The 23,781-nt window shown below is 41.6% G+C and overlaps 1 protein-coding gene across 8 annotated transcripts in view; it reads right to left on the bottom strand.

The window, feature by feature from the left end:
* The window catches only part of CDH10 (cadherin 10), a 159,790-nt gene that overhangs the window by 122,743 nt on the left and 13,266 nt on the right, over positions 1-23,781 (bottom strand). For 2 of the 8 annotated variants that reach the window (XM_084621598.1, XM_084621599.1), the window contains exon 1: positions 13,157-13,208. The exons of 5 other annotated variants lie outside the window; for them this stretch is intronic. The gene's annotated coding sequence lies outside the window, so the exon portion shown is untranslated. Of the gene's footprint in view, positions 1-13,156; positions 13,209-23,781 lie in introns of those variants that run through there. One more of the 8 variants, XM_084621600.1, reaches the window with a different exon arrangement.

The raw sequence follows: 23,781 nt of genomic DNA, 5'->3' as shown, positions 1-23,781 counted from the left end.
TGTGTGTTGCCCTGGCTGCTCCTCTAGGTACCTCCCCCGAAGCTCCCACTGGCCACTCCCAGAGCAGCACGGGGACAGGGCAGGCAGGCAGGGAGCCTGCCTTTCCCCCGGTGCGCACCGGGCCGGACCTGCCCCCCGAACCCCTCCTGCAGCCAAACCCCCTGCCCTGAGCCCCCTGCTGCACCCCGCACCCCAACCCCCTGCCCTGAGCTCCCTGCCGCACCCCGCACCCTTCCTGCTCCCCAACCCCCTGCCGCACCCTGCACCCCCTTGGGGCAGAGAGGGGGCTGGAATGGGGGCAGGGAAGGGGTGGAGGGGAAGAGGGGGGGCAGGGGCAGGGCCTCATGGAAGAGTGGAGTGGGGGCGGGGCCGGGGCACCCGGGTGGGAGGGTGGTCAGTGGTGTGGCCCTCGGGCCAACGTACTAGTCCTCATCTGGCCCTCGTGATCATTTGAGTTTGAGACCCCGGACTAGATGACCTCCTGAGGTCTCTCCAACTCTAATGTTCTATGATTCTAAATAGATCAACAATATTTGTATCCTTCTCTTCCTGTGACTGGAAAATAGTCTGTCTTCCAATCCAGACTTACGGGTAGGCAATGTGTCCGACCACCTGGGCATCATGGTAAGGGGAGGAGGGTTGCCATCATCAAGAGAGTGCAGGGCTGTGGGGCAGGAGATAGGTGCTCACACATATCCCCTCTCCACCCTCCCGGCAGCATGATATCCGCAGCACTGCCATGTCTCCACCTGCTGCTGCTTTGCCTGCTGAGCGGCTGCCCACTGCTTGGGGAGCAGTACTTCAAGGGTACCAAAGAAAGAATAGCCAGGGCACCTAAGTCCAGCCCTGCTCTGTACTTGGATACTTTCCCCACCAAATACCCAGAACTCCTGCTTTTCCAATTAGTGTTTCCCCCAAAAGACTGCTGTTTCTTTGCAGCACATTGCTGTGCTCGGACGCTGACATAAACATTCAACTGTGCCACAGGTTATGCTGGTGTTGCCTAGAGTAGGAGTGCCCCTGAACAGCTTCTGCCCATCCCCTTTGTGTGTCTTTTTAAGAGGGCACTTTCTTACTCCTCCCTCCCCTCTCTCAAAGAACTCTCTCATACAGTTTGAGAACAGAAAAGGGGAATTTCCATACAAATGGGAGTGGGGCATTACATAAGCAGACAGCAGCATCCTGATATGATCACACAGCATGAACAGAGAATTAAAAATGTCAGATATCCAAAGGAGAACTCACTACAGTTTCTGAACAATCCCATTGGCCCTACTATATTCATAAAACCTATCTGCTAGATAATTACCAGTAATTAAGCTTTTTACAAGTTACTGAGGCAAATTTTCTGCTGATGTGAACACATTCAGGTCCCTGAACTTCAAAGATGTACTCATTTTCACCAGCAGAGAATCTGGCCCTTCATCTGTTTGCAAATTATTTAAAATAGGGGAAAAGGGCCCAACCCAGCAAATAAGATGCTTGCAGCTCTAAATAGGACTAGGGCAAGGGTACTTACACTTTTTCCACAATGTGAGTCGACTCTTAATAGAGAGTATCTTGTGGATCAACCCCGATGCCCATTTGTGAGCTTGTGATCACCGTGCCCAATCATAACAAAATTGCAACCCTGTGCCAACTAAATCAATTATTTATATTAAAAATTAATTAGGAAATTAATTAGAAAATAAAAAACCAAATAATCAGAAAATATATACTGTTGTGGGTTTGGCAAAACATCACTGAAGCTCATGGGTGTATTTACCGCCCATCGTATAACAATTAAGAAACAAGCATGAGCAACTCCCACCCCAAACACAGGATCTTTGTACACTGGCACTGGTGGTTTAACTTCCAGTTTGGGTAGACATATCTGCATAAGCTCTACTTGAGCTAACACACCAAAACTAGAAGTGTAGCCACACTGTCACAAGCAGCAGGAGGTGCTAGCCACCCAGGTAAATACTTAAGGTTTCAGACAGGATTGTATTTGGGGCAGCTAGCCCATCCCATCACTGTGGCTGAACTTCTGTTGTTAATGTGGTACCTCCATCAGAGATAGCACGGGCATTTCTACTCAAGCTGGAAATTACACCTCCTGTGCTATACCATAGGCACATCACCACCCACATCAAAGGCACTGAGAGCATGGCCCTAAGAAAAACCTACACTGAAAGCTTTTGCGTTGAGCAATGGCTGAAAGGGGCATGGAGCTAAGAGCAGTTTGAGTTTTCCTGTGTTTAGGGAAACAGGACTTTGTAAATCCTTTGTAAATAAACAGCACTGCATCAAAGATACCTGACTCCATCAACAATGTTGCCTCCTAATGAAAACAACCTGCAGGGCCCCAAACTTTGGCTGACCCAAGGTCAAAAGGGGGTAAGAAATATTTTTAGCTATCTTAATCCAATTTAGAAGACAGAACAAAGTAAAAGAGCCAACACGCTGGGACCAGCAATCTTTCAATGACCACAGTCTGGGAACTGCTAATAGAAGTCCTTTAACCTAGTTCAACAAAAAATGAATATAAGGTCAAATACTTGTTTCAAAATCTGCCCCAAGGGTTAAGTAGAATTTGAAAAACTAAATACCTATTTGTATTATGTTTAGTCGGAGTTCAGTTTGCTAGGTTTTATTTTAAGTTGTCACTTTAGACTTCTGGGTTTTGAGAAATACCTTTAAACATTACTGGCAAAAGGAAATATAGCCCCAGGGGCTGAACATACAATAGTTAATGTTTACATACATTGTGTATGGAAAGGGAAGGCAAATGGAATGATTCTAAGTATGTAGAACAGTTGCTGTCTGAAATGGTAAAAAATGATAACATTAAAGCAGCAGTAGCATCCCTATTAAGGATGGCTTGTCTCCAATGTAATGTCTGATATTCTGAGTTTGATATTGCACCTCAGCCATTTCAAATCCCATTCAGCTCAAACTTGCTATGTAACTCATCATCAAATGTTCAGTTTTATGTTTCCAAAGGGGGAAAAAGGGGATGTAACGGTAGTTGAATTCTACTTTTTTAAAACACAGTGACCATTAGCTACTGATTTTTACTAAACTAATTTACTTGTCCATTCCCTGTCCACCATCATATTCTTCTCTTTCCACCATTATTTATTTTTAAAAAAGCATCAGAATTATTATTGTCATTCTTATTTAAAACATATTGAGCAGTGGTAGGGTATAATGGATAGGGGAAATGAACCAGACTCAGGAGAGCTGGTTTCTATTCCTGGCTCAGCCACTGACCTGCTGTGTTGACTTTAGGCAAATCACTTCACCTCTCTGTGCATCTGGATCCACCTCTTGCCTTTATTCATGGTGTCCATTTAGTTGGCAAGCTGTTCAGATCAGAGAGGGTTTCTCGCTCTGTGGTTGTACAATGTCTAGCACAATGGGGCCATTAGTACCCCATACAAACAGTAATAACCTATATTTCTATGCTTAGGTTTATTGCAAAGATCCAAAAGTGCAGCTGCTTTTGTGGAGAGAAATACCAATTGGTTAATAGTACCTACTGCAACACCATACAACAGTTTGGGACAGACAGGAATAAAAACCCTATTCAGATGAAACAGCAGAAAAGTTTTAGGCAGAGAGCAGGACTAACTCAAACAGTTCTGCCAAACCTCCAATAGGATGTACTCAGCTCCAGTGGCCCCAAGAAATTATACTTTGATGATTTTCCTCGTGCTCCAGTGCTGCTTGGTGTTGATTACATACAACTTCATCCTGGCTGACAGCTCTGTAGGGATTGCACCAATTACGTGCATTTTTGATTACTTATTTTCTACCCCTTTTAGCACTTATAGGACTTGCCTCCAGCCTCCTACTCTGCCCTCCCCCTCCCTCTGCCACATACAATTTTTCATAACATAGCAGTTTAGGTTAGATGGAGGGAGAAGGTCACAGACTGAATTTTGGGTTTGGAATTTATGCCCATTTGTATGCATTTGCTGGGGATCCCCACTTTATTTAAACAGGCTGTCAAGGTTCCTCCCCCACTCTGAACTCTAGGGTACAGATGTGGGGACCTGCATGAAAAACCTCCTAAGCTTATCTTTACCAGCTTAGGTCAAAACTTCCCCAAGGTACAAAATATTACCCCCGTTATCCTTGGAATGGCCGCTACCACCACCAAACTAATACTGGTTACTGGGGAAGAGCTGTTTGGACGCGTCCTTCCCCCCAAAATACTTCCCAAAACCTTGCACCCCACTTCCTGGACAAGGTTTGGTAAAAAGCCTCACCAATTTGCCTAGGTGACTACAGACCCAGACCCTTGGATCTTAAGAACAATGAACAATCCTCCCAACACTTGCACCCCCCCTTTCCTGGGAAATGTTGGATAAAAAGCCTCACCAATTTGCATAGGTGACCACAAACCCAAACCCTTGGATCTGAGAACAATGAAAAAGCATTCAGTGTTTTACAAGAAGACTTTTAATAAAAAATAGAAGTAAATAGAAATAAAGAAATCCCCCCTGTAAAATCAGGATGGTATATATCTTACAGGGTAATTAGATTCAAAAACATAGAGAACCCCTCTAGGCAAAACCTTAAGTTACAAAAAAGATACACAGACAGAAATAGTTATTCTATTCAGCACAATTCTTTTCTCAGCCATTTAAAGAAATCATAATCTAACACATACCTAGCTAGATTACTTACTAAAAGTTCTAAGACTCCATTCCTGTTCTGTCCCCGGCCAAGACGACTACAGACAGACCCTTTGTTTCTCTCCCTCCTCCCAGCTTTTGAAAGTATCTTGTCTCCTCATTGGTCATTTTGGTCAGGTGCCAGCGAGGTTACCTTTAGCTTCTTAACCCTTTACAGGTGAGAGGAGCTTTCCCCTGGCCAGGAGGGATTTCAAAGGGGTTTACCCTTCCCTTTATATTTAGGACACGCCCCCCAAATCTCAGCTAGGGTGAAACTCTGGCTGGGATTTCTTCCTGGAGCTCTAGGAAAACAGAGTTAATAAGACACATGCATCTCTAAATATACTACCAAGTACATAAAGACTAACAATATTTTCCACATCTCAAGGACGATTTTAACCAGTTGATTCTGGGAAACTTTCACGGGAGAGTGCATCAGCCACTTTGTTAGAAGCTCCTGAGATGTGTTGGATGTCGAAATCAAAATCTTGGAGAGCTAAACTCCACCGAAGAAGTTTTTTGTTAGTTTCTTTGACGGTGTGAAGCCACTTTAGTGCAGCATGGTCGGTTTGCAGGTGGAAACGCCGTCCCCAAACATATGGGCGTAGCTTTTCCAGAGCGTAGACAATGGCATAACATTCTTTTTCAGTGACTGACCAGTTGCTTTCCCTCTCAGACAGTTTTTTGCTGAGAAACACTACAGGGTGGAATTCTTGATCAGGTCCTTTCTGCATTAAAACTGCTCCCACACCACGCTCGGATGCATCTGTGGTTACTAGGAACGGTTTGTCAAAGTCTGGGGCCCTTAGTACAGGGTCAGACATGAGTGTCGCTTTAAGCTTGTTAAAGGCCTTCTGACACTTTCCGGTCCACTGAACAGCATTTGGCTGTTTCTTTTTGGTTAGGTCTGTCAGTGGGGCAGCGATTTGGCTGTAGTGCGGTACAAATCGTCTGTAATAACCGGCCAAGCCTAAGAAGGATTGAACCTGTTTCTTTGACTTTGGGACAGGCCACTTTTGGATAGCATCCACTTTGGCCTGTAGGGTGCTGATAGTTCCTTGACCCACCTGGTGTCCAAGGTAAGTCACTCTGTTTAGGCCTATTTGACACTTCTTAGCCTTAACAGTTAGTCCTGCCTCCCTTATGCGCTCAAGGACTTTTTGTAGATGTTCCAGGTGGTCTGCCCAGGAATCCGAAAATATGGCCACATCGTCAAGGTAGGCGACTGCATATTCTCCTAATCCCGCTAGGAGACCATCTACAAGTCTTTGGAAAGTGGCGGGTGCATTTCGCAGCCCGAAAGGGAGTACATTAAATTCATGCAGCCCGAGATGTGTGATGAAGGCTGACCTTTCCTTGGCAGATTCATCTAGCGGTACCTGCCAGTACCCCTTGGTTAAGTCCAAGGTAGAGATGAACTGGGCCCTTCCCAGTTTCTCTAATAGTTCATCTGTGCGTGGCATGGGATAGTTGTCTGGGCGAGTTACAGCATTTAGCTTACGGTAGTCCACGCAAAAACGTATTTCCCCATCTGGTTTGGGAACTAGAACCACTGGAGATGCCCATGCACTTTCAGAGGGGCGGATTACACCCATCTGTAACATATCCTGGATCTCCCGTTCTATAGCAGTTTTAGCTTGAGGAGACACCCGGTAAGGGTGGACCCTAATTGGGTGAGCATTACCTGTGTCAATGGAGTGGTATGCCCGTTCAGTCAGTCCTGGGGTGGCTGAGAACGTTGGCGCGTAGCTAGTGCACAGCTCCTGGATCTGCTGTCGCTGCATACGCCCAAGGGTCATGGAGAGGTTCACCTCTTCCACACCACCAGCACATTTCCCTTCATAATAGACACCTTCAGGCCACTCAGCGTCGTCTCCTCCCTGGGCTGTAAACTGACAAACCTTTAATTCTCTGGAATAAAAGGGCTTTAGAGAATTAATATGATACACCTTAGGCTTTCGGTTGGAGGTGGGGAATGCTATGAGATAATTAACAGCTCCCAGGCGCTCCTGGACCACGAATGGCCCTTCCCACGATGCTTCCATGTTATGGGCCTGGAGTGCCTTTAAGACCATGACCTGGTCTCCTACTTTGAAGGAACGCTCTCTGGCATGTTTATCATACCAGGCTTTTTGCTCTTTTTGAGCATCCTGTAAGTTTTCTCTAGCAAGGGCTAAAGAGGTTCGGAGGGTGTTTTGTAGGTTGGTTACAAAGTCCAGAATGTTAGTTCCTGGAGAAGGTGTAAATCCCTCCCATTGCTGCTTCACCAACTGCAATGGCCCCTTAACCTCACGGCCATATACAAGTTCAAATGGGGAAAACCCTAAACTGGGATGTGGTACAGCTCTGTAGGCAAAGAGCAACTGCTGCAATACTAGGTCCCAATCATTGGAGTGCTCATTTACGAATTTACGTATCATGGCCCCCAAAGTTCCATTAAACTTCTCCACCATGCCATTTGTTTGATGATGGTAAGGAGTGGCAACCAAGTGATTTACCCCATGAGCTTCCCAAAGGTTTTTCATAGTTCCTGCCAGGAAATTAGTCCCTGCATCTGTGAGGATGTCAGAGGGCCAACCTACCCTGGCAAAAATGTCTGCTAGTGCCTGGCACACACTTTTAGCCCTGGTTTTGCTTAGAGCTACTGCTTCCGGCCATCGGGTGGCAAAATCCATGAAAGTCAGTATGTACTGCTTTCCTCTGGGTGTCTTTTTCGGAAAAGGACCCAGAATATCCACAGCTACTCGCTGAAATGGAACTTCAATGATGGGGAGTGGCTGGAGAGGAGCTTTGACCTGGTCTTGGGGTTTTCCCACTCTTTGGCACACCTCACAAGACTGGACATAGGTAGAAACATCCTTGCCCATTCCCTCCCAGTGGAATGACCCCCCCAAACGGTCTTTGGTCCTGTTCACCCCAGCATGGCCACTAGGGTGATCATGGGCTAAGCTCAAGAGCTTGGCCCGGTATTTAGTTGGAACTACCAACTGTCTCTGAGGATGCCAGTCTTCCTGGTGTCCCCCAGAAAGAGTTTCCTTGTATAAAAGTCCTCTTTCTACAACAAACCTGGATCGATTAGAAGAGCTGAGAGGCGGTGGGTTGCTCCGTGCCGCCGTCCAAGCTCTCTGGAGGCTTTCATCTGCTTCTTGTTCGGTCTGGAACTGTTCCCTTGATGCTGGAGACATCAGTTCCTCATGGGATTGTGGACCTAGGCTTGGTCCCTCTGGAAGCGATATAGGGGATGGAGCTGTTTCTGTTGACTGTGAACCGCTCTCCGCTGGTGTACTATGTTGGGATTCAGGCTCCGGCTGAGCCTCTTGTGTAGGGTTATCGGCTGCTGCCAGTTCAGGTTCGGTGGGGCCCTCTGGTGTTGAGGTTGCAAGTACTGGATTCAGTGCTGACACGGGGTCTGGTGTTGGTTGTTCGGCTGGTTCCGGTTCTCGGACTGGTTCCGTCTGGGTCTCTGGGACTGGATCCACTACTGCTGTTGCAGACATTAGCCTGGGGTCCAGGTCCATCACCTCTGACTGGGTCCTGATAGAAGTTTCCGGAACAGAGCTAGGCCTCACGGCTTGTTTAGCCTGGTTGCGGGTGACCATTCCCACCCTCTTGGCCTGCTTCACATGATTGGCCAAGTCTTCCCCCAACAGCATGGGGATGGGATAATCATCATAGACTGCAAAAGTCCACATTCCTGACCAGCCCTTGTACTGGACAGGCAACTTGGCTGTAGGCAAATTGAAAGAGTTGGACTTGAAGGGTTGAATCGTCACTTGGATCTCTGGGTTGATTAAATTGGGGTCCACTAAGGAAGCATGGATAGCTGACACTTGTGCTCCGGTGTCCCTCCACGCGGTGACCTTCTTCCCACCCACACTCACAGTTTCCCTCCGCTCCAAGGGTATCTGGGAGGTATCTGGGCCTGTGGACCTCTGGTGTGATTCCGGTGCAATGAACTGTAATCTGTTGGGGTTCTTGGGGCAGTTGGCCTTTACATGCCCCAGCTCGTTACACTTAAAACATCGTCCAGCTGACGGGTCACTGGGGCGAGGAGGGTTGCTGGAGAACGGGGTGGTGGGACGATAAGGGGTCTGGAGGGTTCTTTGGGAGGTAGGTGGGGCTTTGGGCGGCCCCCGGTAATAGGGTGTGGTCTGGGGTGGTCCCTTCTGGTCTCCGCTCCAACTGCGACCAGTTTTATAATTCTCTGCCACCTCCACCCATCTGGCTCCAATCTCTCCTGCCTCAGTTACAGTTTTGGGTTTCCCATCTAGGATGTATCTTTCTATTTCCTCAGGAACACCCTCTAAGAATTGTTCCATTTGCATTAGGAAGGGCAAATTTACTGGAGATTCAACACTTGCTCCTGATATCCAGGCATCCCAATGTTTTACAATGTGGTAGGCATGTCGGGTAAATGACATGTCTGGTTTCCACCTTAGGGCTCTGAACCTCCGACGAGACTGCTCGGGTGTTATCCCCATTCTGACTCTCGCCTTGGATTTAAACAGTTCATACTTGTTCATGTGTTCTTTAGGCATTTCAGCTGCCACCTCAGCTAAGGGTCCACTGAGCTGCGGCCTCAGCTCTACCATGTATTGGTCAGTAGAGATGTTGTACCCAAGGCAGGCCCTTTCGAAGTTTACTAAGAAGGCCTCAGTATCATCACCTGCCTTGTAGGTGGGGAACTTTCTGGGATGGGAAGTGGTACCTGGAGAAGGATTGCTAGGGTTTGTTGGTATATTCTGCTGGGCCTTTATCCTCTCCATCTCCTCCACATGCTTCCTCTCTTTTTCCTTCTCCTCCTCCACATGCTTCCTCTCTTTTTCCCTCTCCTCCTCCACATGCTTCCTTGCCTCCATTTCCCTCTTGTGGGCAGCCTCTTGGTGTTGTTCTGCCTCCCTTTCTTGTTCCTTCTTCAGCTGCATGAGTTCTATCTGTCTTTCATGTTCCCTTTGTTTTTCCTCAGCCTGAAATTTGGCTAATTCCAGCTGTAGTCGAGCTGAGGATTTGGCCATTCTAACCTCTCTGTTTTTAACTAACTTTACACCCGAGGTTTAGGAATAAACAAACAAAACTTGGCTGTAAAATTTTGCTGTGCTGGAATAGAATACCTATTCTCTGATAGTGATTGTCAGCCTACAGAAAAAGACAATTCCCTTGTCTCTGCTCTGGGCCCAAATTAAAGCAAAAAACCTCCAACTACTTGGAAACCTGCTTACCCAGCCCAAAGAAGAAAAAAATTTCTTTTCAAACCTGTGCTCCTTGTAAAACAAAAAAAAAAAAATCAAAATCCTAAAAAAAACCCTGCCACTTTTGTCTCCAGGCAAATGGGTAAAGCACACACCCCCTATTTACTTTTAGGAAGAAAAGAAAAAAAAAAAAACCTCTGGGTTGGAAGACTGTGAATTTCCCTGCAGGAGTTAAGTACCCTGCCTCCAGGCAAAGAAAACCTGCAATTCACAAGATAATCCCCTTTTGTCTCTGCTTGGCCACAAAGCAGAGAGAAACCAAGCTGGTTTCAGTTTCAAAGCTGCCTTCTGGACTTCCTAAAAATTCCTTTTTAAAATCTGTATTTCTAGTTCAAAAAATCTCAACTGGATCTCAAAATGATTTCAGGTTAATCCCACCACTGTGCCACCATGTCACGGTTCCTCCCCCACTCTGAACTCTAGGGTACAGATGTGGGGACCTGCATGAAAAACCTCCTAAGCTTATCTTTACCAGCTTAGGTCAAAACTTCCCCAAGGTACAAAATATTACCCCCGTTATCCTTGGAATGGCCGCTACCACCACCAAACTAATACTGGTTACTGGGGAAGAGCTGTTTGGACGCGTCCTTCCCCCCAAAATACTTCCCAAAACCTTGCACCCCACTTCCTGGACAAGGTTTGGTAAAAAGCCTCACCAATTTGCCTAGGTGACTACAGACCCAGACCCTTGGATCTTAAGAACAATGAACAATCCTCCCAACACTTGCACCCCCCCTTTCCTGGGAAATGTTGGATAAAAAGCCTCACCAATTTGCATAGGTGACCACAAACCCAAACCCTTGGATCTGAGAACAATGAAAAAGCATTCAGTGTTTTACAAGAAGACTTTTAATAAAAAATAGAAGTAAATAGAAATAAAGAAATCCCCCCTGTAAAATCAGGATGGTATATATCTTACAGGGTAATTAGATTCAAAAACATAGAGAACCCCTCTAGGCAAAACCTTAAGTTACAAAAAAGATACACAGACAGAAATAGTTATTCTATTCAGCACAATTCTTTTCTCAGCCATTTAAAGAAATCATAATCTAACACATACCTAGCTAGATTACTTACTAAAAGTTCTAAGACTCCATTCCTGTTCTGTCCCCGGCCAAGACGACTACAGACAGACCCTTTGTTTCTCTCCCTCCTCCCAGCTTTTGAAAGTATCTTGTCTCCTCATTGGTCATTTTGGTCAGGTGCCAGCGAGGTTACCTTTAGCTTCTTAACCCTTTACAGGTGAGAGGAGCTTTCCCCTGGCCAGGAGGGATTTCAAAGGGGTTTACCCTTCCCTTTATATTTAGGACACAGGCCCTGAGTAACAACATATAAATAACCAAGGTAGCATTTGGCAAGAATACCAAGGTAAAATCTCTGCTTTTGTGACATTGTCTTTAACAAACCCAAAAGGTCATTGCAACTTGCTTTTACATTTAATTTGAAATATACCATCACCAACAGCAAAACTCCTCCTGACAGAATGCTGAACCATTGGTTCAGTTCTGATTCAGACGGAAAAGGGCCACTTACTGAATCAACACCATTTTGCAGCAGCCTTTAAATGTTTCTTGTTTATTTCCCATCCAACTGTAGGCCCAATTCAATCCTGATTAGTTTAATGAGATTGAATGGGATTCAGAACAAGATGGGGTGAGTCCATAACTAGAGTGGATACATTTTGTTGTACTTGTTAGTTATTATAATTTATTATTTGAATTACAGTAATGCCTAAAGGTCATATCTGACATCAAGGCCACTATTGTGCTAGACACTGTACATGGTGAGAGAGAGAGAGAGAGTCCCAGCCCTGACCACTTCACTGATTAAGAAGACTGCTGCCTATCAGATGCAATAGAAAAAAAAAAGACAGGCATAAATAAGTATTATTTTTATGTAGTGATAGATGATAGTGATTGGCTTTTCTTTATCATTAATTAAGAGTCCACCCAGTATATGTCGTAAAATTATCTGCAAAATATACCTTTGCACTGTGAAACAATATACCGTATTGGCCTGTGGGTGGCATTTAGTATCTTTAAATTACATAAAAGCTCCGTAACATACTGTAAATCCACTATCAACTAGCAAACGAGAGACTGAAGATGAAGCTACTTGCAGCCACCTCCAAAATAACAAAGAATATCCTGGAGGTGGATAGAATCCAGTACTTACAGCTGTAAACAGTGCTCTGTATCATTTTGTAATGACCGATATAGTGGACTTTTATTAAGGAGACAGCATGGTTCATCAGTAAGGAAGAGATGTAAAAAAGCCCCAAAAACCTCAACATGCCAGCTGCCACACAGGTAGATCAGAGACATAGTGGAGTCATCCCAAGGTAAATGTATCACTGATTCCACCATTGCTACATGCATATACTTAAAGTCAATGGGAATTTTACATGTGCACCAGAGCTGCAGAATAAGGTGTTTTATAGGATATTTCAATCTGCCTTTTAAAGCATGACAATGTAAACCCAGTCTTGCTTATAAGAAGTGAGATTACATACCATTAAATCTTGATTTTACTATTTTACATAGTACAACTCTAATTCAAATGTCTACAAACAGTAGGAGACATGAAGTGAGAGGCATATCATATAGGGTACAGTAAGCCATCCTAAGGAAGATTTCAATTAACATAAAAATATATGACATATGAAAAGAACATATGAATTATCAATAAGTGCAAAAGACAGAAAGATAAAAGAAAGCAAATGTTCCAGCCTCTGAATAGGGACAGGGCAGCATTACACAGCTATGCAGGAAATACCTAAAGAAAGTTTACAGTTAATTTTTGGCTTAAAAGCACCACCACCACACAAGCATTAAAAAATATAGACCACATAATTAAGGTTATACCAGAAGAAGTAAAAATATGTGTGTGTTTAAAAATAAGGGGTTGCAAGGACTTTGGAGGATATGATTAGAATTCAAAATGATCTTATCATTTCTCCAATTTGTCCTGAAATAAATAGAAAAAAAAATCAATAAGGACAAATGGAAAAGTACTACACATAGGAAGAAATAATCAAATTGCATAACTACAAAATGGAAAACTACTGCCTAGGAAGAAGTACTGCAGAAAGAGATCTGGGGGGTTTTAGTGCCTCAGAAATTAAATATGAATCAACAGTATAATACTGTTGGGGGGGGAAGCCACAAACATAATTCTAGTATGTATTAGAATGTTTTGTAAACATGACAGGAGAAGTAATTCTTCTTTGAGTTGAGTACTCACCTGGAGTACTATGCCCAGTTCTGGGCACCACACTTCAGGAAAGATGTGGACAAATTGGAGGAAGTCCAGAGGAAAAAATTATTAGACATCTAGACAACATGACCTATGAGGAAATATTGAAAAAAATGGGTTTGTTTAGTCTGGAGAAAAGAGAACTGAAAGGGGACACAAAAACAGTCTTCAAGTGTGTAAAAAGGTTGTTATAAAGAGGAAGGTGATAAATTGTTCTCCTTAGTCACTGGGGACAGGTCAAGAAGTAATGGGCTTAAATTGCAATAAGGGAGATTTAGCTTGGACATTAGGAAAAACTTACCAACTAAAACGGTAGTTAAGCACTGGAACAAATTATTTAGGGAGGTTGTGGATTCTCCATCACTGGAGGTTTTTAAGGACAGGTTCCATAAACACCTAAGAGAGGGTCTAGATAATACTTAGTCCTGCCTCAGTGTAGATAACCTATCAATAGGGCCCTACCAAATTCATGGCCGTGCGAGACACGTCACGGACCATGAAATCTGGTCTTGCGTGTGCTTTTATCTCATACTATACAGATTTCATGGGGAAGACCAGAATTTCTCAAACTGGAGGTCCTGACCCAAAAGGAGGTCATGAGGGTTGCAAAGTTATTGTCGGAGGTGGGTCATGGTATTGCCACCCTTACTTATGCACTGCCTTCAGAGCTCGGTGGCTGGAGAGCAGCGGCTGGTAGCCAGGCACCCAGCTCTGAAGGCAGCGTCCCGCCAGCAGCAGCTCAGAAGTAAGGGTGTCAATACCATACCATGTCACCCTTACTTCTGTGTTGCTGCCTTCAGAGCTGGGTGGCTGGAAAATAGCAGCTGCTGGTTACCATGCCACACTTACTTCTGTGCTGGTGCTCAGTGCTGGGCTCCCAGCCAGCAGCCACCACTCTCCAGTTGCCCAGCTCTGAAGGCAGCACTGCCCCCAGCAGTAGCATAGAAGTAAGGGTGACAATGCCAACACTCCCCCTACAATAACCTGACACACACACCCCACAACTTCCTTTTGGGTCAGGACTCCTACCGTCACAACACTATGAAATGTCAGGCTTAAATATCTGAAATTGTGAAATTTATGATTTTTAAAATCTATGACTGTGAAATTGAACAAAATGGACTGTGAATTTGGTAGGGCCCTACCTATCAAGCTCCCTTCAAATACTACATTCTAAGATATTCAGAAGCAAAGGCTTAGGTTTCTCTTCACATTTGTTTTAATTTAATTTTATATGATATATAAAACCTTTTCTACTAAAATAATTGACTGGGATTATATGACCTACCATGATGTAACCGTTTTGCCCAACTAGCAGATCAATACTTTGTTGAATATGCATTGATTTCATACATTCATTTGAATGCAGAAATTGCTACCTTGTATATTGTACACCAGAAGCAAATTAAGCCGTTACGAAGAAATAGATGTGATTTTGAACAAAATCTCAAAACCAAGTCTCAATTTAAGCTTTTTCCAGGACAACATATGGTCACACGTACTATTAAGCAATTCTACAGGTAATTCATCCATTACAACTGTTCTGTACATATAATTTAGGAAGGTAGAATGTTCACCTTGGGATAATTAAATAGTATAAATCAATTAACATAACTACCTGTCAAATACTTCTCAGGGATCATTAAAAGTTTATGAAACAAACCACTATCTCCTGAGAATTATGTGATGAGAGAAATTTTCCCTCTTACTAAAATCTAGGAAGTAAACAATACAATGCCTGAATGTATTAGAAATATTTGGTGTACACTGTTTGACTAATGCTATCAGTTATACAATAAATCTGAGCACAAAATAAGACAAACCTACACAACTGACATACTGATTATCCAACATAAGTTCAGAGCCAATTGTAAACAGAATAGCCCTGTTTCAGTTGTATTTTTCTGGAGTCTTTCTGTTAGAAAATTAAAAGATTCTGGAGCAAGATGCGCTTGCAGATACACTGGTGCTATTCTGTTTAAGGCCCCAATTAAGCAAAGCACTTAGATATATAAATAAGCCCAACCCTATTCAGCAAAGCACTATGTGCTTAATTTTAAGCACATGCTCAAGACCCATTGACTGCAAATAAATTTAAGTACATGCTTAAGTAATTTACTGAATTGGGGTCTGCACACATGAAGCTGCATTTTGGCCCTTCCCTACATCTGGGTCTTCACTCGGCCTCCAGAGACATCAAGGGTTTGATGAGTAGAAACTCTCCAGGGGAAGGTTGTTACATCCCCTTAATTTTTAGATCTCAGGAAATCCACTGAAGGCAAGGAGCTTTTGCAGTGCTTCCCAGCCCAGCAGCTCACACTTGTTCTTGAACAGCCTGGCTCCTGCAGGTGACCAAGTACATGGCTAACAGGACTGCAGTTGCCAATGGAAATACATTTATTTGAGGGTGCCAAAACATGTAATAAAGAGGGAAGAAGCATATGTGGCTGTAACAAACCGGATTCTCTTTTGGGTTTTCTTTTGAGGAGGGAGGGAGAATTTATCACACCTTGGAGAGCACCCTACCCTAGCCCCAAGCCTTCCTCACTCGGGCTTGTCCACTAAAGCCACTTTACTGCTGAATGAGAGCATCCTCATGGGGGTTTAATGCACTTTAACTTTTATGCACATTAACTTCACTGCTTCAGTTGATTCATCTTATTTTACTGAGTTTCCCTGATTAGATAAGGCCTCTCAGAGTAGGAGCCCTGCAGGACCCTCACAGAAGAGTTATGAGGTAAGGGAGGACAACATGGCAGAGTTGATAATTGCTGATTTCCATGCCTTCCTAACCTCGACCTGCTGTTGTAGAAGCGCTTCCATTCAAGGAACTAGAGCAGAGCTTGGGAGGCTCAAACAGGCTAGATCCTGATAGTCACATAGACTGCTGGAACACTTCTCATCTGATATTTTCTTGGTTGAAGTGAAATTAATGAAATTTCACTTCAACTGGCAAACACACTCATTTTCAACCTTTGGAGGGACAACTAGTGAATTCCTAAGTTTGGAAAGTTTTATTCTCTTTAAAAGCCTCTCTCTTCTCCCTCAGATAATTTGTGTCAATGCCATAATAAAATTAAATCAGGGCCAAGCAAAATAATGTTTTAAATATGACATCAGAGCAAATACTTGTATATACAGCTTTTCTTTGTTCTTATTTTTAAGACATGAGGATTTCTTTTTGTCCTTGATTTAAAATACATTCCAGAATTTTCTGTTTACAAACTAGAAAGCTGCACATATTCCCATGTAAGCATTTCACAATTCATTCTATTTGAAGGGGCACAGGTAAAAATGCATTCCAGGGAAATGGTGCTTTCTTTTCTAACAAGTATATAGTTCAAGCATCAGTCTGTTGAAATACAATTTCTATCTCTGTGTCAGTGATAAATATTCATACCTCAGAGATGGCCTGAATCACTCCTCCACTGGAAAGAGGAATAAAAACAATGAAAGAAACATGCCCTGCTTTGGAGGGTACTATGCACATCTAACTCTGTGCTCAGTTCTGTATGAGGAAGACTGGAGTTATACTAGGGGAGGGAGGATTTTTAAATTTGATACCAAAAGTGTATCCAGAAAGAACAGTGTCATTCTTCCTGTTCTAACACTTCTCTTTTCCATTTAAATAGCCACTGCCTGGTTTGCCCTAAATACTGTAAATCGCCAAAAGGCAAAGTCATGCCAGCAACTCATTCAGGCTATTATTACAGGTGTCTGAAAGGATGTTACATCTAGGTCTCATATGTAAAAACAGTACACAGTTATTGGGAACCTATGCTTTAGTGACCTTTACATCTTGTTTAGAATTTCTCTAGGCACTCACCCCCTGAAGCATGTCAGTTATATATTACTGCAGTTGTGCAGCAGGAAGAATTTTCCCCTTCTTCCTTCATTGCCACTAACTAGGTGTAGTGCCTAGACTAGTCAGTATTCACACTAGACATAAATAATTTTGACAGTCAGGAGAAGCACGCACTAAATATACAAGTCCCATACAGCAGCAATCAATCTTTTCTGACTGACTAACCCCAGAAACATTTTTTAAAACATTTTTTCTTTTGATCATCTTCTGAAGGTTTATGACAGACATTTTTTGGTTTCCTCTTTATAGTGAAGATCTAACAGAGCCAGTATAATAAATAATATATTTTTTTAGCCTCCCTATATTCTAGCTAAATGGCATATACTGGGATTGAAAGTGGAAATCTATAGACAAATGGTGTAATCCTGATACAGAATAGGTAGGTGATTTATCTGAGGCTTAGATTTGATACATTAAGAGGGAGGGAACCCTTAGTTTCTGAAAAAAATCAGTTCTTTGTGAAATATGTTCTTCTAAAATGGTACTAGAGACATTTCAAAACAGGTTAAGACTAATGTATTTCAAGAACAGCAGTATTTTTTCATGTTTTTGTTTTTAGGAAATTATGCATACCACATATCCTTCCTCCATAAAAAATGGGGGAAGGGGGAGTGATTGTTAAAAGCCCTGATGTGTGAATGAACTTGAGTTACATAGTGATAATTCTTAGGGTGCACCCATTACTGGGGCAAGACATAAAATTCACTATTACAAAAAAGAAGAACAGGAGGATACATTCAAACCATGTATCAGTGCTGACCTCAGACACAACAGGTATTCTGGAATATTCACATATGTGGTGTCATATCACAACAACACCCTTAACTCAGTCTGGGTTTCACCTCATTTCAGTTTTATGTAGTTTCAGTCAACGTAGTTTCATTGGCAACGCCACCTATTCCCTCCTTAGCTCTAGTGGAGTCTTTGATTCCGGGGACCATTCCATCCTTCTAGACCACCCATCTGGCTATCTAGGTGTCTCTCACTCTTCCTGTTATGGTTATACCCGTATCAAATTCTTTTCTCTCTGGTAACAAAGGAGTTCCATCTCTGTAACAAAGCTCCACCTTCATAGTGTCACAATAAGTTTAGTTCTAAGCCCTCTGCTCTTTCTATTTAACCTTTGTCCCCTTGATTACATAGCTATATTTAATATTAACAATTCTGTACTGAAGATATAAAATATGTACGTTTGGCTAACTCTAACTTCTCTTTGTCCACCTTCTCTTGTATTAAGCAAGTAAACATGTGCCATTATCTCATTTTCCTTTAGAGAATTTTACCCAAAACTTGTTTCTCTTGAGCAAGTGCAGTATCTTCAACACCTGCACCTCCATCTTTTTTATCTTTTGAACTCAGACCTTGCCTTTGCTTCCACATACTGGAACACTGACATAACCTTATCTTTGAACTCTTCTTTTCATACATTCCTAAGGGCTGTAAATCCACTTTTCACTGTCTGCAACTTTTCCCATGTATGCTAATACCTCATCTTCATTTCTGCTCAAATCCTGAGCCAAGCCTCTTCTGCATTGACTGTTGCGGCTCTTGGCTCTGGTCTCCCTCAAGACCTTCCCCTTCAAACCTCATCATGGTCAGATTGGTACTGTCTGCCTTTTCATCTGCATAAAAACAGGCAGCCAACCTTCTTCCTCCTTATCAAATTCCATCAGCTCTCCATTTTTTTTCAGGATTCAGTTCAAAATTGTTCTCCATGTTCTAAAACTTGCTCCAGCCTATTCCAAGCACTGTGTCTCTCCCACACTACTTCCCTTTGCTCATCTAGTACTGGCTTCTTCTTGGACCCTCCACATAATCCTATCACTTTTGGTGGAGGACTTTCTCCTTGGCAGATCTTGACTTGAGGTACGGCTGTATCCCTGCCTGATTTACTCTCCATTTCATTTCAAATTTAAGCTGAAGATCTCTTTTCTACTTTGCCTAAAACAAAGCAGAAAGAAAAGAAGAAAAAAAAAGAGAAAGAAGAGAAGAGAAAAATCTTGCACAGATAATAGTTATGGCTCCTCTTCCCGACAACTCTCTAAAGCATTTTGGATACACTTTGTTTTAAACAAGATCATCACAAATTTATTTTGGTTTACTGTTTTTGTTGTTCTGCCATACCATGTGATCAAATAAGCATAAAAATTATGTATCCAACCTGTGATACAGGTTGCAGAATTTTCCATAATTTGTTATGCATGCCAATGGAATTCCATGCACTTCCATTTATTGCTACAGTGCAACATCTCTGTTCTATTAAGCTAGCAGTGTCATAACAGAACAGGTACAATTAACCATAGCCAAATGTAATGCGATATGCCAAAAATTTCTGTAAACTTTGCCACCCCTAGAAATGTGCCGCCCCAAGCACCTGCTTGTTTTGCTGGTGCCTAGAGCCGGCCCTGCTTTTTGTGGCCTGGTAGTAGGCAACAAAGAGACAGGGAGGAGTAATTTTCAACTTATGTCAGCTTCAGCAAATCTGGCCTATAAGCTTTAGTCTTCACATACCATTTACAATCCTATGATACATAAAGCATCATATATGAAAGCTCAGAAGATACATAAACAGAGATAAATAGCTAAATATGGTGTTTGTCAAGGGAACTTTACTGGGCTGAGACAGTGAAAATTGTAAACTGAGAAATCATCATACTTAAACTGAAATGCCAGATGTTGTATCTACTGCATTCACTAGCAAGCATCTGCATATTAATATTTGTTTATCCCTACCTTGCTGAAATGCATCTCTAAATATACTCTTTGGCAATAAGACCCAATTGTAACCAGAGAAATCACAGCAACACCCACAGAATTAACATCTCTCTACCACCTGGGGCATCCTTGATCTGTTGGATTGAGGGATATTTGTTTTTCACACTTGCTGGACAGTGCAGTGTCCTGTTCTGGCACCAGCTATTGATTGTTTATTAAAATATAATCTCTTCTTGTCTGGCATTTCCAGACATATCATAGTAGGGAATGATAGTTCTCTGTCCAAATTGGCATATTACAGTGGCATAATGTTAAGATTAACTCTACTTTCCAAATAAGTGTATAGGATAGGTGACACAGAGCATGCATAATGAAAACAATATTGACCATGAGTGCAACACCCATACAGTACTTCCAAAACTGATGTCAGGATTCTGGCTCATATGGATATAATTCCGGAAAGGTACACATGGAATACAACTTCCTTTTTCAAAGGTTAGAATTAGAAAAAAAAATATTTTCATTGAGTTTCTGACCATGGAAGTACTTATATGTGTATTCTTACTCCCACAAAGAGGAAAATAGAAAGGGACTATATCCTGTTAGAAAAAGGGAGCAAAAATGGTCCTGTGTTTAAGGCAATTGACCCAGGACTGTGACCTGCATTCATTTTCTGGCTCTGCAACAGTTTGCTTGTGTGATCTGGGGCACTTAATATCTCTGTGTTTCCCATTTCCTATCTGTAAATGGAGATAATAGTACTCCCCTAATTCACAAGGGAATTATGGATATAAATAATTAACAAATGAGAGGTGCTCAGATGCTATGTTGATGGGGGCATATAAATACCTAGATAAAAAGGGAAGAGAAATTATCACTCTCCCTCCCTTTTCCCCCACTAATCTTAGTAAAACAAACTTTTAACTTCTCCTAAAATAATTGGGGCCAATGGCTTTTGTAGGAGGATCAATATTTTATTTCTGTCCCACCTGTTCACAGATTATCTTTGCATCCAGGAACGGTCTATAACTGGAGGAGGGGAAAAAAAAACATTGCCTACAGTGTATGGTGCCTTTCAAAGCACTGAATAAGCACCTGATCCTGATGGATTCTTAGCACCCGCAACTCCCACTGAACTCAATTGGTGGTGCACCATTGATGACCAAACCTTAACTTCAACAAACTCAACACACCCACCCAGTTCATTACCTTCAGCTTATTGGGAGTTAACCAAGCATTAATTTAATATGAAAGCAAGCACATTTGTCTAGCTGAATGTACACTGAGACAACAGAATAATAAATTAGATAAGAACAGCAGCTGTGTCACCACCCTTTATTTTAACACATAGCCTCTACATTTATGTTTACATTTTCCAAAGTGCCAAAAAAAAAAACACTAGCACAGGTCTTTTTTTTTTTTTCTTTTTTGTTACACACTGGAGAATGCTAGGTTTTGCCTTGACCTAACTAAATATTTAAGTATTCTATACAAATTCCATGCAGCTGTACAGTAAAAATGTATTTCTATCTGGTAATTAGTACAGTCGGTTTTGTGCGATTTCTGTAGCTATTCTAATCATGACTCAGTTTGTCATTTTATAGCTGGTAGTAAAGTTGGATGTATTCCTGTTACTAAATCCAGGCTATGCAGTAGGTATAGAAACTCAAAGCAAGGACTGAATGACTTTTCTCTTGCCTCACAACTGACATCTTGCCACAAGATGGCACCAAAGGGCTAAAAATCTTGATATTCTTAAGGTTTCCTTGCTAGAGAAATGAAACAAGCTTTGATGGGAATTTTACCAGAGAAACCATCAACAGTTCACCTTCAAGTGAGCCAATAGGTTGTCCACATAACCCTCCCCTGCTTTGACAAGCTGCTGAATGCTGAGACCTAATTTTGGTTCAATTAATATTCAGGAAGTTTGTTTTCCTTAAATTTAGGTTTCCTAAAAATTGCAGAAAGGAAGGGGATACAATTTAGTATTAAATACTTGATTTTCAAGCCGTGGGCAAAAACATACAGAGGGGTATGCTGGTCAACCAGCCAAACACTGATGACCCTGAAGTAAATGAATTTCATCCAAGTTAAAAACAAACAAAACACAACAACAGGAAAAGTTTAATCTAAAAACTGCTGAACTATTTCTTTTTCATTGGTAACTGAAGAGTTATAAAATATTTTTCCACATTAACATTTTAAACAGAAATTCAGTTGCCATTTTGAATTCACTGAAATCTTTATAAAGGTGCATGCTACAAGAAAGAGTCAATGATGAAAAATATTCCTAGCATATTTTTAATTTCATTATGTTCAATTTTTTCTATTTCCTAGTTTCCACAAAACATCACAATTCACAGAGAATTTTGTTAAATGCAAGAACACAATTCTATGATAAAGTCCGATTGAATTGCGTCTATCTATTTCAAGAGCTGAAAACAAAGTAAAAATTCTATGCCATAATTGCAGTACTGGTATTTATAATCCTTCTACTCTGCACTTATTGACACATATCTCTCTTCAAAATAGTGATAAAGTATAGTGTCTACACATAAAAAAGCAGAGCTATGCATTCTCCTTAAGATTCTTTAACTAACTGCATTTTTTTTCTTATAAAAAACAATACCCTGAAGGATGTTTGCATTATGAAACAAGAGATTTTATGTCAGAAATATTTTATTGACACTGTTTATGATTGTACAGTATTTAACTGCATTGAAAGATGAAATTTCATTCATGGATCAATTTATTTTACCTACTATATTTTAAGGCACTCACACTTTATCTCTGAGGGCTTACTGCCTCAAAGTAAGTCCAATGAAATCAATTACATGACTCCTACTGACTTCAAATGGACTTCGGTTCAGGCCTTTATTCATCTGTTTTCCTTAAACTTGCAAATGTCACTGCCATTTGGTCATCTCCTCCCCCGCCATATAATCTATTTTACCCTAACACTAACTGGTCCAGTTGTGGTCTGTTATCTAGTGACAACACAGGAACTCTTCTCCAGAGGTAAAATGTTCATAGACTAGTCATATATTCAAATCTACAGTACTGTGCTTTCTTTTCTTCCTTTTCTTATTAAAAGCCTGCTAACCTATGCTTTAAAAATACATATTTAAATTCATAGTGGGGAAAAGTAATAACCAAATTACAATACCAAGGAATTTTACATTTTTTTGCTTGAGTCCGTGTATTGTGCAGTAAGCATTTCTTACAGCGAGCCTGCAACACTGAAAAATAACCCAATCAGTGGTCATATATGAACATAGAATACAGGTAGTTTAGGTTGCTCATTAGTGATTGAGATGAGTTGTTCCATTTGTGAGTAACTTTAAATGGCATGGTGACTGTAGGAATGAAAAGAAAACCTATAAGAGAGAAGTGATTTGAAAACTGCTGTTTTTAATATTGTTCTAAATCATGAATCTAATTAACATAATTAAAGTCCCCAAATGTAACAAACTGTTGTTTTTTTTTTAAGTTTTACATTTCAGAAGTAAAATAAGATCTCTGTCTTTCTTGTCATTCACAGGTAATCAATTTAAGAGAGCGCTAGCCTACTGACCTCTCTGAGTCATAGCATAGACTGCTGAAATATTCTGAAGATATATATGTACCCAAATTTAAATGGGATTATTTCTATAATGCACTATGCTTCAGTTCATCACTCTTTTTATAATTCTCATTATTCTGACCTCAACAAGAAGCTGGATGAAATGAGCCACTACTGGGATATATTCATATACACCCAATGTACTTCACAGAGTGGGTTCAGCTGGCTGACGCATTGTTTCTCTCTAGTCTGTGCTCTCATTCAATTTATATAATTTCACCACATAGTTATTTCATGACTAAAAATAAAGTATTTCAATAATCAAAAACAATGACAATTTCATTAGTGGGCAGTACCTCAAAACTCCAAATAAAATAATGAAATAATTTCTCATATATTTTGTGATTTTATCAAATTAATAAGTCAAGTAAATCAAGACACTTCCTCATCTCAAACCTGTTGGAGTTGGTG

Source organism: Lepidochelys olivacea, assembly GCF_965140295.1.
Source record: "Lepidochelys olivacea isolate rLepOli2 genome assembly, chromosome: 2".
Taxonomy (NCBI): Eukaryota; Metazoa; Chordata; order Testudines; family Cheloniidae; genus Lepidochelys; species Lepidochelys olivacea.
The sequence above is the reverse complement of the archived record's forward strand: the minus strand, read 5'-3'. Positions and strand labels throughout refer to the sequence as shown.